Here is an 18,165-nt window from a genome sequence, read left to right as displayed (position 1 = left end):
AGCACCCAGTGCTCCATTCAATACGTGCCCTCTTTAATACCCATCACCAGGCTAACCCATCCCCCCCTTGAGAACCCTCAGTTTGTTTCTCAGAGTCCATAGTCTCTCATGGTTCGTCTCCCCCTCTGGTTCCCCCCCTTCATTTTTCCCTTCCTGCTATCTTCTTCTTCTTCTTCTTTTTTTTTTTTTTTATAACATATAATGTATTATTTGTTTCAGGGGTACAGGTCTGTGATTCAACAGTCTTACACAATTCACAGCTCTCACCATAGCACATACCCCCCCCAATGTCTATTACCCAGCCACCCCATCCCTCCCACCCCCGACCACTTCAGCAACCCTCAGTTTGTTTCCTGAGTTTTGAGTGTCAACGTTTTTTTCCTTGAAGTGGCAAAACTCACTTTGTCTATTTTCAAGAAATACTCAATTCTGCAAATATCAGCAAAATTCTCAAGCCTGAATAATTATAGTTTTTAGGTTAATTATTCTTTCAAGTAAAAATGGTATGTAATGAAAATAGCAGCTAGTTCAACTTGCAACACAAGTTGAAATACAACAGTATTTCCCAGAGATGACCATTATGGACAGCAGCTGCTGACATGGCTCTTAATGATCCCCGCCCCTAGGAAATCATGCTTTTGTGTCATTTTTTCCCCTTGAAAGAGCTGGCTGCTGGTGACTTGCTTCTAACAAATAGAGTATGGCAAAAGTGAGGAGTGTCACTTCTGTGATTGGATATAAAAGACTATGATTTCCATCTTGCTGGATTTCTCTCTCTGGTTCTTCTCAAATGCTTGCCCCATGGAAAGGGCAACCTGGCAAAGAATGGAGAGTGCCCTCCAGCCAATAACTATAGGGAACTGAGGTCCTCAGTCCAAGTACCCCAAGTAACTTAATCCTGCTAACAACCACATGGATAAGGTTGGAAATGGGGAGGGATCCATTTCTCTCCAGTTAGACCTTGACATGCTTGTGGTCCCAGGTGGCACCTTGATTGCACCCTTGTAAGAAACCTGAGCCAGAGGACCCAGCTAAGCAGTGCATGAGTTCCTGACCCACAGAAACCAAGATAATAAACGTATGTTGTTTTAAGCTGATAGGTTTGGCGGCAAACTGTTCAGAAATAGATAACTAATACAACTATCTACTTCATTAGAAGTGCTTTATATATATGTTTAATTTTTGTCACATGGAATATTAAAGTGTGTCCTTAAGTTCCAAGATTTAATGTAAAAAATTATGAATTTTTACTAATTCATCAAAAATATTCTTAGAATGAATTTTAGTACATGGTGATGAAGTATACAAAATCTGCTAGTACGAGTTGATTCTAAGGCCTCAATTTGTTCTAAGCACCCAGTAATTTTATCCACCACTATATTTGTCCAATCAGTGCAAATGCCAACACAGTAAAAGAGGACACATGCCAACACAGTAAAAAAGACAAGTAATGTATTGATAATTGCTTTGATTTCACAGAACTCCTGAAAAGTTTCCTGGGATCCCTAGGGATCTGAGGATTATACTTTCAGAGCTGCTGCTATAGACTATCCCAATTATCACATCAGATGAATTTTAATTTGCCATCCCTAGTCTATATATTACAACATAGTAAAGTTGCTCAAGGGAAGGCAATGCAAAATTTTCATTTAAAAAAGAAAACTGGTTTTTTATAAGGTTTTGAAATTCTGCCTATAGAGTACATGCACATGAATTGACTCTGCTTATCAATTCAGGACTGCTGAAACACTGCACCCCTGGGTTTACTACCCATCCAGGAGTATATATACCAAAACAGCATTTATTATCACTGTGACTTGCTGCACAAGTCACATTGACATCTTATTTCTTAATCATTAAGGAAGGCACTGTTAATATGTTTTTGTGTATGTGTTTGTGTGGGTGTGTGTTTTTGTGTGAGTTCTATAAGTAGGAATCTGGTACAGCTTGAATAAGATTTAAAACTATTTCCAAGTACATATTTCATGCTTGCTTCGGCAGCACATGTACTAAAATTGAAATGATACAGAGAAGATTAGCATGGCCCCTACACAAGGATGACATGCAAATCCAAGTACATATTTCACTTGTATCTTATTACTAACATTGGTGCTGTAATGAATAATAATAATATTTCTTTATGATAGGGAATTTAGAAAATAAATATGTATAAATCAAAAATTATGCATTATCTTTCCACTAAGATAAAAATCATTGTTAGTTGTTTTGTGTGTTTTCTTTCTCTTCATGCATTTGAAATTCACATGGGTAATATTTTAAATTTTCTTTAACGATATTAACAGGCAATTTGAACCCTAGAACTAGCTTTGAAACTTCTGGTTGTGCTTGTCAATAAATTAAACACCAAAGCACATTGATTTCATTGTGAAGAATCCTGGTTTCACATCACAAAGGCAGCAGTATTCAATTATCCAAAATGTTTTTAAAAAGTTAAAGCTTTTTCACTGTAGGTTAATTTTGTTTATACTGTTAAACATGTTATATAAAGTGTTAATGAAAGATATATATTATTGGCCTACCTTTTACATGTTATCATATACATTTTATAGATTATAAGTTCACATGTATCCATGCATCAGTATACAAATTATAAAGCAAAGGAAAAAACATAATAAGAAACACACCAGAATTATCTTGTATTGTTAAATGATAGGGATAACATGTTTCAAGTTCCTGAGGATTGATTTTGTTTTATTAAGCATGGACCCCCTAGATGATACAAGGCAGTCAGCACTAGTTTAAAATGCAGGTGACATTCTTGTACATTCCTTGCTTCTGGTTATTGGTTTTATTATGCTGAATGGCTTCCCAATCTCAGAATCATTTCCCAGCATTCAAGTTCTACTTGAATATCTCAGATGTCTACACAGTTGATCCTTGTCACTCAATGTAGGTTTTAGGGAGAGAGAAGGTAGTGAAAGCAATCCTTACATATAATTTTATGTGGAAATTTTATGTGCATACATTCTTGTATGCATCCTACTCTAGAGCATGTCATGGTAGATTAACATATCTCAGATGTCTACACAGTTGATCCTTGTCACTATGGCTGAGCTGATCCTTTGTAGCTGATTGACACATTATGGCCAAAATTAATACTGTAGCCAGAGCTCTGATAGACTGTTACACTGAAATCTCTCATTATTTCTCCACCTTGATTTCTACCAAAGAGTTGATAAAACTCCTTAAAAACACAATGAAAAATCTGAAAATAAGTAAATATTTTCTGTGGTTGGCTACTGCTCATCTCTTTTTCACACTTACATCTATTGATTTCAAGATGAAATTAGTTTTTAAAATAAAAGTGCTCTTAAATGGTACAGATACAGCATGTTCTTTGCAGACTTCTATCTTTCAGGGGTCAGAGAAGGGTCTCAAGATATATAGATAGATGGATAACTGTTTTATATTTAATGGCCAGGGATTCCTGCCATTAAAATCTGGGTTCTAGGCTATTACTACCCTCATTTATTATTTATAAAACTCTGTCAGTGTACATGGTATTTAATGTTCGATGAAATTGTGCCAGACAAATTCCCCTCCCTGAGGAGCCTCCAAGCTGAAAACAGGTGGAGAAGGATGTAGGAGAGAAATTGTGGGAAGGACAGAGATTGATTAAGGGTTGCAAAGTTGGCATTACTTTGCCCAGTAGGTGGATGGCAAGTAGAACTTGAATGCTGGGAAATGATTCTGATATTGGGAAGCCATTCAGCATAATAAAACCAATAACCAGAAGAAAGGAAAGGTATCAGAAAAGGAGAATCTCACTCTCTAAGTGAGAAATCCACATCTTCACCTCTGAAATTTCTTCATGCATCGTGTTCACCTGGTTTCTCAGCACCACCTCTTACTCATCATGTTCCAAACCAGTGGTTCTCAAACTTGAACATCATCAGAAGTTTGTTAAAACCAGTTGTGATTACTGGGCCACATATTGGTCAGAGTATCTGAATCAATGAGTCTTGGGTCTTGAATTTACATTTCTAACAAGTTTTCAGGAATTGCTGCTATTGGAACCGCCCTTTGAGAACCTCCATCCTAAACTAGTATCTCTAATTCCTCTTACATCTTGTCCTCCAAACCGCAGCTTAGAGTCATCTCCAATTCTTACCTTACAATCAGACAATTCCCCAGTTCTGTGTTTGCTTTCCTAAGAATGTCCTTCAGATTTGTTTTAGCTTTTCGAACTGACAGCTATTGATCTAATCAGATACTACTACCATTCCTATCACTACTGCTAGCAACAGTAGGAACTACAATCACTAAGTACTTTGAACACCTGCTATATGCAAGACTATATAGTAACCACTTTTAAACATATTATCTCACTAAATAATGCCACTAGATCATCTGTATTATCCCCACTTAAAAGGGAAAAAATTCATTTGCAGCAAGATTAATTCACTTGCAGTGAGTATTACAGAAAGGATATAAATGAAAGTCTGTCTGACACCAAAACCCATGCATTTATGTCCATCTTGTAGTCAGACCCTGACTGAAGACCACCTCTTTCATGCAGTCCCTCATTTATGACTAGGTCAGTGCAATAGTGAGCCCTCTCCCTTCTCTCAACTACTAAAGATCCCCTTTATATTACAAAGACTTAGTATATGATGCGGTGGCATTAGCAATCAGTACAGAAGGGATAGATTAATCAAGATATGTCACTTGGACAATTAAGTGCTTGTGTGACATAATACACAAATAAATAGCAGATGGAATAAAATCCTCAAGTGAAAAATAAAACTGAAAATTTTAAAATAAAACATAAGATGCCAAAGTACAAATCTCACACAAGTGGTAAACATGAACACCTGTCGGAGTAAAAAAAATGATAAAAAAATGAAAGTTAAACCATAAACCAGGCAAGTTATTTGCAGTGAATTTGAACAATGAAGGATTGGGTAAGAAAATATATAATTAACTGTTAAATCTTCATGATTCACAAAAGAGGAAAACCAGATGGCCAGTATGTTTATGGAAATATGTTCATAATTCAAAAATAATAAGGGAAATTCATGTTGTATATCAGCACAATATAAGTCCATACACGTCGGATTAGTGTGTCTGAGCATCTGCAGAGATGTGAATCCCTGGGAATTCCTGTGGTGTGCTGGTTGGTGTGTAACTTAGTTCAATTACTTTGGAGAGAAGTTTGAAATATCTACTAACATTGATAATGTCCATACCTATGACTTATTAATTCTGCTTCTAGGTAAATACTCTGAAACATCTCTTCGGCAGACATACAAAGATATATGTGCAAGGATGTTTATCACAACATTCTTGAAATAGGAAAACATTGAGAACATGCCACATGTTCTTTTTTTAAGATTTTATTTATTTATTAGAGAGAGAGAGAGAATAAGTGAGGGGGAGGGACAGTGGGAGAGGGAGAAGCAGACTCCCTGCTGAGCAGGGAGCCTGATGTGAGGCTCAGTCCCAAGACCCTGAGATCATGACCTGACCAGAAGGCAGACACTTAACCAACTTAGCCACCCAGGTGCCCCTAAGCCACATGTTCTTAATAGGTTATTGGATAATTAATTTTTGTGGCATATTTATACAAAGAACACAATTCCTCAGTTAAAACAGATAAAATCTATATGCATTATCATGGATCCATCTCATAAACATAATTTTGAATACAATTAGTAAATCACAATGTATACAAAAATGGTATTATTTTTGTAAACTTAAAATACACAGGAATCCTATATATTATTTGTGAATCCAAACATACGAGTTAAAGTAAATATATGAACAAGAAGAATATATAACAAGAAGAATTTCAGGATGATGGTAACCCCTGGGGAAGGGGAAGGAAAAAGGGATGGGGGTTGGCCGTAATTGTATAAGTAATCTTTTGTTTATTATTTAGATTAAGAAGTCTGAGCCAAATATGGCAAAATGCTAATGCTTATTAAATTAATATGGCAAATACTTGTGTTATTTTTCTCTTCATTTATAAAATTTTTGTGATCAAAAAGGGAACATTTTAACAAAGTCTTCCATGGTGAAAGATATTTTAAATATTCTGGCTTAGTCAAAATATGACCATTTTCTTTGCTGCAAAACTTTTCAGTCATTAGTATGCTAATCGGCATTGTGAATTGCCAAGAGGGTAATGTCTTATGAAATAATTCCCAAACTTATTTGACCATAGAAGCCTTTTTTTTTTTTTTTTTTTTTTTTAATAAAACGTCTATTAACATCTCAAGGATCTTTTGGGAAATGCTGTTGTGCATCATAGCACTTAGCTTTCTCTAATTGTTTCATATAATTTAACTTGATTTCTCTGGTTATATTCTCCATCTCCTTGAATTAGGACCTGTCTTACTCCTTTTAGTTAGACATGTAATGGACATGTAATAAATACTTTGATAGCTTGTTTGATTTTTCTGAGAAATTATTGTGCAAACCATTATACTCAATGTAGGTTTTAGGGAGAGAGAAGGTAGTGAAAGCAATCCTTACATATAATTTTATGTGGAAATAAAAAGCAAAACTCAAGAACACAAAGATCAACACAAGATTAACAGTATTTTTCAAACAAGTGGAATATATCGATGATAGAACATTGCCAGAACTAGTTGCTGGAAACCTTCTTTCTACATTTATTCATTCACCTCATCCAACAGGTATTGTGAAATAGCTAAAAAGAATTGATAGCTTCATAACATATAGGAAGTATATATAATGCAATGTATAAGATTTCCCAGAATTAAATCATGAATGAGTTCTCAAAGAACTGAACCCCTTTGAAACTATATTGAGCATAAATCCATTCACAATTTTATTAAAGAATTAATTCATATGAAGATTTATAAATACTATCTATTTGGTTCACAAGGATATAATTTTGACACACAGTAAATAAAATTGATTAAGCAAAAATTTGTTGACTTATACTTTATTTTTCATTGCCTGCACCTAAAACACTGTTAGCCAAACTTAATATCAGAAAGGAATTTCCCTCATTTCTAACCTTTTGACAATTTACAAATATATTAAATACAAATGTTAAATGGAAATATCAAAATTTTAAAGTAGATATGCAAGATCTAGTACCAAGAGTAAATAAGTTAACCCTTGTCCATTTGAGTGTTTCAGAAAATTCTCATTTCATAACTTCTACCATTTTGTATTTGGTAAAATTCTACTGCTATTTGCTTAAAGATAAAACACTTGAATCTCATTCTTTTTTAATTTTTCATTTTATTATAATTTCTACAGTTCTTTAAAAATTGTTTTAGAACATACATAAGAGAAAATTCCTGCCCTTTACAGAAACTAAATTTGTATATGGTAAAATCTCATGTGAAGTATAATTCAATACCTTTAATATTATTCAGGTTAATTTAGAATTCTGACCTTCCTAAGAGAAATTCATATTAATACTAAGAAAGTAATCTGTGTTTTCAGACTTGTTATTATGTTGGAATCTAATGCTGAGAACAGTTTTTAAATGGTTTCACTAAAAAATTCTACAGGTACCTAAAAGTTTTTAGAGATGTGATTTTTCATCTGTTTTGTTATTTTAACCTTGGAAGTATAGTGATATACATAATAAATGTGTATCTTCTCTAACTGTATTACCTTTTAATATTGAACTGGAATGTTAATAATAAATTGATTTTATATAGAGTAGAGGTAGGTGGGGAAGAATGATACATTATCTGCTTTGGGTGCTTCTGGTAATGTTAGTACTTCAGTACCCTTTGTATAATGTTATCATGACTCAGAGTAAAGTTACAATTAATAATTGTTTGAAATTTTTCTGCCAGTGAAGAAACTCGTATTTGGTTTCAGTGCACTGGTAGACCTTTGCAGTATTTCAGCCAGATGTTCTTCTCAACTGTCTAACTCATTTCACTATCAGCTGAAATAATATGACTCAAATCTGGCAGTTAACAGGAGTTAATGGCAGGACATTAACTCACTACTTATAACTGTCTGGGTAATAAAATGATATCACCAGTATTCCACTTAGGCTATTAAAGACAATAGAATAATCTACTATGTTACAAATAAATTGGAGTTGCAAATACATTATGAAGATAAGCATGAAGTATTTATTTTTGTAAACAATTTTTTGGATGAGGACATTTTTCAGATGGACTTTCATTGTTTGTACAGGTGCAACTATGGACATGTATATCTTAGAGTATTAATTCTCTAATATTGTGTCATTGTGAAAGTGCTCATGCCTTCCTGTTGCTCCTAGACATTTTGCCATATGTTTACGGAAGTCTTGCTTGAAAAATATGTGTGTAGTGTCAGGTTTGGGGGGAAAGGTAAACCTTGTATAAAAGAAAATCAGAATGAATAGTATTTTAGTTATCTATTGCTATATAGCAAATTACCCCCCACACAAACACAAATCTTTGTGACTTTTACCAGCAAACATTTATTATCTCATATAGTTTCTGTGGATCTAAAATTTAGGGGTAGCTTAGCTGAGGGATTCTGGCTTGGGATCTTTTATGAGGTAACAGTCAAGATGTCAGTTGGAGTTGCGTTCATCTGAAGGCTTGATTGGGGTGTGAAGATCTGCTTCCAGGATGGCTTAATCACATGGCTGGCAGGTGGTGCTGACTTTCAGAAGGAGGCCTCAGTTCCACATCATTTGGGCTATCCCTTTGAGTACCCTCTTACACTGCAACTGGTTTTTCTCAGAGTGAATGATACAAGAAAAAGGCAGAGGCCAAGTGGCTTTTATGAACTAACCTTGGAAATCACATACTATTGTTTCTGCAATATCATATTGGATATACAGGTATCCAGTGTGGGAGAGAACTATGTAAGTGTGTGAATACCAGAAAATGATGGTTATTGGAGGAGACTACCTTAGAGGCTGGCTACTATAGGTAAGGAGGAGAAGAAAAAAGCATGTATAATTTGAATGAAACACTGTATCTTGACTTTGTTTCAGGACAATGAAGATCTCAATCACTGAAAATAATTTCTGACTCATTTTTGCAAGGTGAAGTAGCACAGATTTTTTTATATTGCTGTCTGTACAAATAAATCACTTTTGTTCATGTCAATAACTTTGAAATCTAGGTCATGCAGAAATTTGTCATTTTATGATGGGGCAACTCTAGTGTCATACATCAAGAAGGTGACAGAGCTAGAATTAGAAAAGTAAGATCCAGCATTCTTGTCTTTTAACCTTTGGTCATAGTCATCGCTTCTTGCCAGTCCAGAAGTACCCCAAGAGATTCCCCAGATACTTATTGTTGAAATGGGTCAATATTATGCATCCATCTCCAGCCATTGTTCTATGAAACTGTAATTCAGAGAGACGTCAATTTGTTGTATCTATTCCACTGGTAGACGTACATCATTGGTTTTAAGACTTTTGTGACATTTTGATGATGAAACAATGAGGTTTGTAAGCAAAGACAGTGAGTAATTTACCTCCACATACATTTAACTTTGCAAACATCAAGTCATAGTAAAAAGAAATGCATCATTCTAGCCAAGCAGCTGAATCATAGCTGTAAAGCTAGACTTTCAACATGAAAACCAGGAGTGGAACAGTGAAGAGGTATGAGCACGATAAAGGTGGATTAAGGGAGAAGAGTGGGAGGGTAACCATAGTTTTGGAATTACGGCTCAGCACGTTGTTCTTACATCCCTTTCAATGGAAACAATCTCCATTCTCACCACAGGATGAGCTGCTAAAGTAAATGACAAGATCAACTTGAGATGTTTCGAATAAGAGATGTTAAGGTCAGTTCAGATGCTCAGTGTCTTTGTTTGAGACCAAGACATACTCATAGATATACATTGTTTCTGATGAATTGCTAATTAGATTGAAGGGGAAACAAGGATGCACCTGGTATCTTTCTGCACCAAGGGATCACATTTCCTGGATATATTTTACTATCTGATTCCAGGAAGTCAAAGTCCAGTTCTATCAGCTGCAAAGCATCAGATATTTTTATACTTAATTAGGCTAAGTGCCTGATTTATGACACCTGAATCAAGGCTTCAGCAAGGTCATCCACCTCAAAGAGATCAACATCCAAAACGAATAGGTCTGCTACTGCCTTGCAGCTTGACTCTCCTTTATAGACCCAATGACTATTATTAGAGTAAAAATTTGTTCTATTTGTAGACCTCAATTCCTGGCCTCTTACAAAAATCAAGAAAATTGAAAAATAATTTTCATATAGACTTGTAGTAGGAGTAATGTAGCTCGCTTTGGATAACTCTAGAATTTATTTCCTGGGTCTGTTGTGCAGAACGTGGAAAATGGGGATAGTGAGGGTTATGCTACATTTATTTTTTTGTCCAATCATATGTAAACTAGATGAAAAGATGAATCTCTGCTCAGATTCCTGATTTGAGGAAAGTTTAATAACAAGCCTATGTACAAAGATGTGTTCAGGATTTAGGGAAAATAACAAATATGGTTCAGTGCCCTAGCAACTGTAATAGCAGAGAGCTATTGTTATCTTTAGGTTTTTAGGAGCAGAGGAAGAGAGAGGTAGCAGCGTCCAGAGTGAAGTGAGTCATTTGAAGTGCTGTGGTTTCAACAAAGGGATGCAGCTGACCAGTAGTGACCTGACTAGGAGGAACCAGGAAAATAAATATGCAGTCCTCACACTCCTGTTGACCTCTAATCTCCAGTACTAAACCCAGCTGGAAGATTATCGATGCTCTTCATATAAGTCAGACTCTGGAGCACAGAGCAAGACAGAAAAAATGTGGGGTATGGATTCGGAGGGGCAAAAGGAAGATATCAAGCATGAAAGCATGCTTATAATTGGCAGAATTCAGATAAAAATATATGTTCTTATTCCTGACCTCTCTGAAATTAAAAATTAAAACAACGTGTGATCGTCTCTAGACTCTGCCTGGGTTTGAATCCTAGCTCCAACATTGACCTCTGGCAGGTGACTTACTCTCTCAAGGCTTCATCATTAAAGAGGATAATCATGGTGCTAAGTCCATGAGGTTGTTGTGAGGAATAAATGAATTAATATATATAAAGCACATAGACCAACGCCTGGCATATAGCAAGCATTATATGACTGCTATTATTATTGACTTAAGTCCCACACAGTATCCTATAGTTGTATTGCTCCTTTTTAGGACAAATAATGTGTATTGAGTTAACTTGGATTCCTGTTGTTATTATTTTTCAATATTCTTTAGCGTTTGGCTATAACCTGGGATTAAATATGTAGGTTGAAGTAATTGAATGGAGATCCTTAAGAGCCTCACTTCTAACTGAAGGAGGCAGGAAACATTTTCCTGAATATTCTAACAACCAGGAAGTGTGGTGAAATTCTTTACTCCATAAGATGACTAACTGGGTTGATCCCATGTGAATTAAATTTGTGATGGAAAAGTTTTGTCAAATGCTTGAGCTTCCGCCACTAAATGAATCCTTTTAGGAAGCATTTTAAATGTGCTTATTGCACAGAATGGTGGAGACAAAAATAAATCTTTAACTTGGAACAATGCCTTTTCTTGAGATTTATTATCTAATTAAACAATTTCCCAATAAAAAAAGCATTTAAATTTTCACAGGAACCAAGAAACAGCAGTAATAATATTAGCAACTAGCATTTGTAAATCACACTACAGTTTACAAAGGGCCTTCACATTTACTGGCTCAGTGGTTTTCAAGCTTTTGTTCAGCCATGGAATCCTTTGGTCATCATGTGCTTATTATATACATAAATGTCACAGGAAAATGGAGCGTTCTGGTTCAAGCCCACATGATTAGCCCTCTCTTCCTCACTCTGAGGTAACTCCTATTGAGGGGTGCTGGGTTTCTGAGGAGGACAGTGTGAAAGCTACTTTATTAGTTTCTTTCTAAATTCCTTCCCTTCCTTGGGGGCAGGATTCCGTCATCCCACTGCCTTTTGGAGTTCTATTCCAAATATGGAGTCCTGGGCCTCAGACAGTTTCCCTGAAAATATTTGTGTTAGTGTGGAGGGAGTTCTCACCTAGTGAGAACTTTGAGAACAGCAGGAGAAAATGACGAAAATTAAGAAGACCCTTAGCATTTCTTTTCCATGCCCCACTGTGATTGTTTGAAACTTAACATCACATCTGTGACCAAGAGTTAGTGGAGTTTGGGATTTTAAATTCCCCAAATCCTGCATTATATAATCCATCCGTGTAAAAATTGATGGATGGTCCCTCTTAAGTCAGCAGAACACATGCAGTCTTCTAAGGAATGCACTTTCCAGGAGGCCATTGAAGGCAAACTAAATTAAGCCTTGTTTTTGCTACTACTTAGGTATTTATGCACACAATATTTAAAATAATCTCAAGGTGTATGTGTGCGCGCGCGTGTGTGTGCGCGCGCGCGCGCGCGCGTGGCGCGTGTGTAGGCTGTCTCTGTCTCCCACCCTGCTCCAATCTCTTTTAATCTCTTCTCCCCCCTCCCTACCTCTCCAAAGACTTGTTTTGTCAGGATCTAAGCTGAGTTCTCTGCGCCATCTCTTTTAAAACTCACATTATTATTATCAGGATAAGGAAATTGTGGTTGGCCTAAGTACCTTAGGTAAAATCTTAAGTGTTAGAATCTGTCCATAGCCCATGCTCTTACCTGCAATACTAAGACACGTGTACAGGCTGGCACATTTCAGCTCCAAAACTGACAACAACAATAATAGCAACACAAATTTGAAATGTCAATAATCATGGGAATTTCATGGTAAAAATAAAGGACAGCACAAAGTTGAATTCTATCATATGTTCTAATTATGTCTTTGTTTAGAAATTTGGGGAGGAATTTGGTCATATCAGTTCTCTTGTAATTGGTGAGATGTAAAAAATAACTGGTCTCTTAAGTGGCTTCTGAGGAAAGGATGAGATCTGACTCAAGGGAAACCACATGAGGAAGGGACATTTTCAAGGCTTGCTCACTTTTTGCCTGTACCTTCATGAAAATCTGTTCCAGGTAACTAAGAATTTCCTGGAAGGTAGCATTATTCCATTCTTCTTGCTTTTGCATATGTTTGAGAGTTTCACATGGTTGATTCCTGCTTATCGTTAAATCTCAAACTACACATTATCTATTTGGAGATGGGTATCTTTCTGAGCACCTCCCCTCTCTAACCAGTTCCCAGTCTAGTGTCAGAATCCCATGACTGTTAATACAAGAATCACTCTTTGAAATTATTTATTTATTTATTTATTTATTTATTTATTATTGTCTGTTCCTTCTCACTAGACTATAAGCTCCACAGGGCAGGAATCTTTGTTCATTTCTGTGTCCTCAGAATCTAGAATTGTATCTGGTACATATAAAGCAGTGTGTGTAAATATTTCTTTTGAAATTAATATTCTGAAGCTCTTCTGGTGCTCTATAATATTAACAATTTCAGCCATATACCCTTTCAAATGAGACTGATAAAGAGTTCTTTTTTTGTTTTATTATGTTATGTTAGTCACCATTCCATGCATCATTAGTTTTTAATAAAGAGTTCTTAATGACATTTTTAAATCCTTAAAATATAATGTAAGGAAAATAAGCTGCACAAATAGAATAAAATATAGAATTTTAAGTTCAATATGACTTTAACTGTAAAAGCTTAAAAGAGAAAAACTTGTAAAGATGTCAAAATATTAAATATGGTTGCTATAGTGGTGAGTTATGAGTAATTTTCTCTTGTACTTATAAAACAGTATAATGAGCACAAATTACTCTTATCTGGAAAATATAATCAAGAACTGAAAAAATTCTATGTAGATCAATAATAATTTTCCAATGCTAGTTTTGTTTCCAGAAATATTTTCAAGTTATGTATTAGAGACTCTGCCTAGATAGTTGTTGACAATAACAATGATGATGATTAAAATGAGAGAAGTAACAAAGCAAGAAAGAAAAAAATTGAGGGAGCTATAGATATAAGAGTCATCTACTATATATATTTTTTTTTCATAAACCTGCACAAGTTTAACTAGTAATATTTTTATTATCAGTCTTTTCTTGGTCTTTTAAAATATGGGACATAAAGAAAGTTATAGAATATCAACTAAGATGATCTGAAAATGTGTTACATAGACAAACATAGACAAATGGTAATTCATTTGGAAGTTGACATACTACTACTGTTTAATAATATCTTGGGTTTTATGGTGGCTATTTAAGTGGGATAACAAATCTTAACCTGACATACAGGTCAGCCAGCTGAACTGTACATCAATGACAGCAGGAGCTCTGTTTTTTCAGATATCTTGTATCTCCAGGGCCTAGTGTGATGCAAAAAGGCCTCAACTACCTTTTAATAAGTTAATATATTAGTTATGGTATTTTTTTTACAAGATTTAATATATGGAGCCAAAAGTTATTTCTTCTGTTATACTATGATATTCTTATATACCAAATTTCATATTTTTGCTCTACATTTGAGAAAAAAAGTTGCCTACCCAGTGACTGAATCTTCTGTTTCACTCAGAGTCAGTTGAAATAGCAATATTTATGCTTACACTTTAGAGTATTATAAATGGCTATATCAAATCAAATTGCATCCACTTAAGTATACACATATAGAAATGATCTAAATGTTTTGCTGGAGTATTATAAGAAAAGCACAAAAATTTAAAAATCTACTCCATTAGTGGCTTTAAACCTCATTCAAAAGTTATAGTTGGGGGTGGAGAGATCATTCTTCCTTCTACTTTAATTATATTTTTAATTATGAAAATATATCCATATATTCCTTTTAACTCTATGCTACAGTGGCTATTGTTATTAAACCTTCCATTTCTTTAAAGCATTGGTTCTTAACCTGGGCTGCATATTGGAATCACCTGGGGAGAATTAAAAACTACCGATGCCTTCCTCCCAGCCTAGATATTTTGATTTAATTGATCTGGGGGTAGTCTAGGTATTGGAGTGTTTCAAAGTTCCAGAGGTAATTTTAATGTGCAACCAAGGTTGAGAGCCACTGATTTAAACTGTTAAAACATTTTCTTACTTAGACAATGGTATTGTTTTCCAAACTAACAAGCTGACTTTTGTAAGCTCCGGATCTACAACTGGTACTAACTTATTTACAGAAGTCCTTCCAAACAATGTCTATAAATGATTTCTAGATGATAAAAAGTTTTCCCTTTTAGACAATGTCAAACAGATCACTTGCCCTCATGTTAAGGTTATTGTAAAGGGTAATTCTGTACCACTTTTAATAATTTCTTTTAAGTTCTCCTTAGCATTATGTCCTGATCTGTACTTCACTGGAATTATACTTAATGTTTCCCTTTTCAAAAGTACATTAGAGAGGACTAGCTCTTTGAAGATTTTATTCTTTGACTAAAAATTTTAGGATGAAATTGAAAAAATGAACTTATGAGAAAGTTAAAGTAGGAATAGCATATTGAACTAACCAAAATGTACCCTCTGGAACTCATAAAGAGGGAAGAAATTTGAAAATTTTAATACAACTCTGCCTTATGTAAGACTAGAAAATGAAACAAGATATTCTTCATTTCCCAAGATCTCAGAAACCCAAGTCATGTTCAATTTGGAACTCAAAAGTCTATTTAAAGGATAAATTAGTTTAGAAAATTTGGGGGAAGATATCCACTGTTTTTAAACTTAGTTTCCTGTAGTTTGGTGGTTTAAAAACATTCTTATATATTGATTTAATAGTGTATTATTGAGTGGAGACTTAAGGGATTTTATGTTTTTACTTCTCATGTACTAATGCATTTTTAAATTTAAAATGTGGCTCTTGAGGAAACTCAGATAATCTTTAGCATATTGCCAAGAAGGTGTAAGACAAATATAAGTAATAGAAGGTCTAAATGTGGGACAAATAAAAATAAGGCATAATATCTTAAGGTCTATTATTCCAAGTGCAGTTGATGAGGATGGGCTAGAGCCTTACATTACAAAACAAGCCAAATTAATTTATATAGCACCATTTAAAGCCAGTTTGTCCTGTTATGGGTTTTCTAGCTGTGTGCAAAGGGGAAAAGGGAAGGCGTTTAATTTTTTGCCAAATAAAATGAAATCAGTGTGCCACAGTGAATTAGATATATGTTTGTTCTTTATTATTGATACAATAACTGCTTTTTGAGTAAGTGAAAAAGAAATCAAGTAACCTGTTTGGGTTAACTTGCCAGCTAGGAGAGCATCTGAAAACTTAGTATTTCTCCAAGGGGGCTATGGGCTAACTGAAGGCCAGCCTTTTGTCAGCAAGACAGTGATAGGTGGTGGCAGTCTATATTGGATTAATCATAGTTACTACTGTGTATCTAAACTGGCTGAGATGAACCTCTAAAGGAGATAATGGCAGAGTGGCAGTTCATTAGCCTATATAGACTAAATAAACATCTAATTAGATTCTTACTAGGAAATACCTTCATGTGATTATGAGTCCAAAGTGACTCAGCAAGCCCACAAATTAGATTATCTGGATCTTAAACTCTCATAAAAATAATGGTGTTTGAAGAATTAGCTTGGTCTCAAAATAGTAAATGATAAACTTAGGACTTAATTAGATGTCACTTATTTCCTCACTTATTTATTAAGTAGTCAATTCTGGGACCCCTATTTTCCTTTCTTTTCTTTTTTTTTTTTTTAAAGATTTTTTATTTATTTATCTGAGAGAGAGAATGGGAGACAGAGAGCATGAGAGGGGGAGGATCAGAGGGAGAAGCAGACTCCCCGCTGAGCAGGGAGTCCGATGCGGGACTCCATCCCGGGACTCCAGGATCATGACCTGAGCCGAAGGCAGTTGCTTAACCAACTGAGCCACCCAGGCGCCCCCCTATTTTCCTTTCTTATTGCACTTTTAAAATCATTATCATACTGAGAGTTTACTTTAAGTCAGATACCATGCTAAGCAGTGAACATGCATCATATCGCTGCATCTTTACAACTGTAGTATGAGGGAGGGGTCCTGAGTCCTCTTTTATAGCCATGAGAAAGCTGAACCTGAGAGTTGAATACCTGGTTCATGTTGCCACAGTTAGTATAGAATCTGGACACCATCAACAAGTGGGCCATGTTCTACACCAATGCAAAATGTAAACTCATTTGGTATTAGCTTAATAATTCAATATTCTTTAAATTTTATTGGTTCTACTCACATTTCTCAATAATATTATCTTCAAAAGCTATTTTTAAAAGATTTTATTTATTATTTATTTATTTATTTATTTATTTATTTATTTATTTTAAAGATTTTATTTATTTGACAGAGAGAGACACACCGAGAGAGGGAACACAAGCAGGGGGAGTGGGAGAGGGAGAATCAGGCCTCCCGTGGAGCAGGGAGCCTGATGCGGGGTTCGATCCCAGGACCCTGGGATCATGACCTGAGCCGAAGGCAGACGCTTAACGACTTAGCTACCCAGGTGCCCCTAAAAGATTTTATTTATTTATTTGAGAGCGAGAGAGCAAGGGGAGGGGCAGAGGGAGAGGGAGAGAGAGAATCTCAAGCAGAGAGCATGGAGCCCAACTGAAGCTTCAATCTCACAACCCTGAGACCATGACCTGAGCCAAAATCAATGGACTAACAACCCCGGGTCCCCAAGAGCTATTTATAGTTATTTCTTAATTGCCTGCTTTTGCCATTTTTACAACTGTAGTTTAACAATCTGGTACAGGGTTTTGGTATAGACTAATTTCTTTGGCCAGGCTGAGACCTAGAGAAGAGTGCTTTTAGGATCCTGATTGTTATAGCAGGATTTCTCAACTATGTATTATTTACATTTGCACTAAATTATTCTTTGTTATGAGGGACTCCCTGTGCATTGTAAAATGTTTAACAGCAACCCTAACCTTTCTACTCACTACATGCCAATAGCAAACCTCCTCCTTCCCCTGTCCCTAGTTGTGACAACCAAGAATGTCTCCATACTTTACCAAAGGGTTCCTTTGGGCAAAATTACCCTTGGTTGGGAACCATGGTTTATAGTGTCAAGAAATGGTATTAAATATTTTTTTTACTAATCATAGCTATTACCACCACTATGTTGTGGTTGAAGTTCTATGCAGTGGTTGCCAAAGAAAAATTGCATTGAGCAGAGTTAAACAAGGAAGAATGTTATTAAGATTATTACAATAGGGAAGAAAGATTAAACTCAACTCCATGGAAACAAAAAAGAGAAGAGTTTTTTTTTTTTTTTTTTAAGCACTGTGATGAGCTAGCAGAAAAG

The 18,165-nt window shown here is 35.3% G+C and overlaps 1 protein-coding gene and 1 non-coding gene across 8 annotated transcripts in view; both read left to right on the top strand.

The window, feature by feature from the left end:
* Nucleotides 1–18,165, top strand: part of INPP4B (inositol polyphosphate-4-phosphatase type II B) — a 797,414-nt gene that overhangs the window by 308,323 nt on the left and 470,926 nt on the right. The window lies entirely within an intron of this gene.
* LOC116637658 lies at nucleotides 1,986–2,093 on the top strand. The gene has a single exon (XR_004300520.1). It is a non-coding gene; the product is annotated as a U6 spliceosomal RNA (small nuclear RNA).

Source organism: Phoca vitulina, unplaced genomic scaffold, assembly GCF_004348235.1.
Source record: "Phoca vitulina isolate PV1807 unplaced genomic scaffold, GSC_HSeal_1.0 scaffold14, whole genome shotgun sequence".
Lineage (NCBI taxonomy): Eukaryota > Metazoa > Chordata > Mammalia > Carnivora > Phocidae > Phoca > Phoca vitulina.
This window is presented reverse-complemented; position numbering and strand designations above follow the sequence as displayed.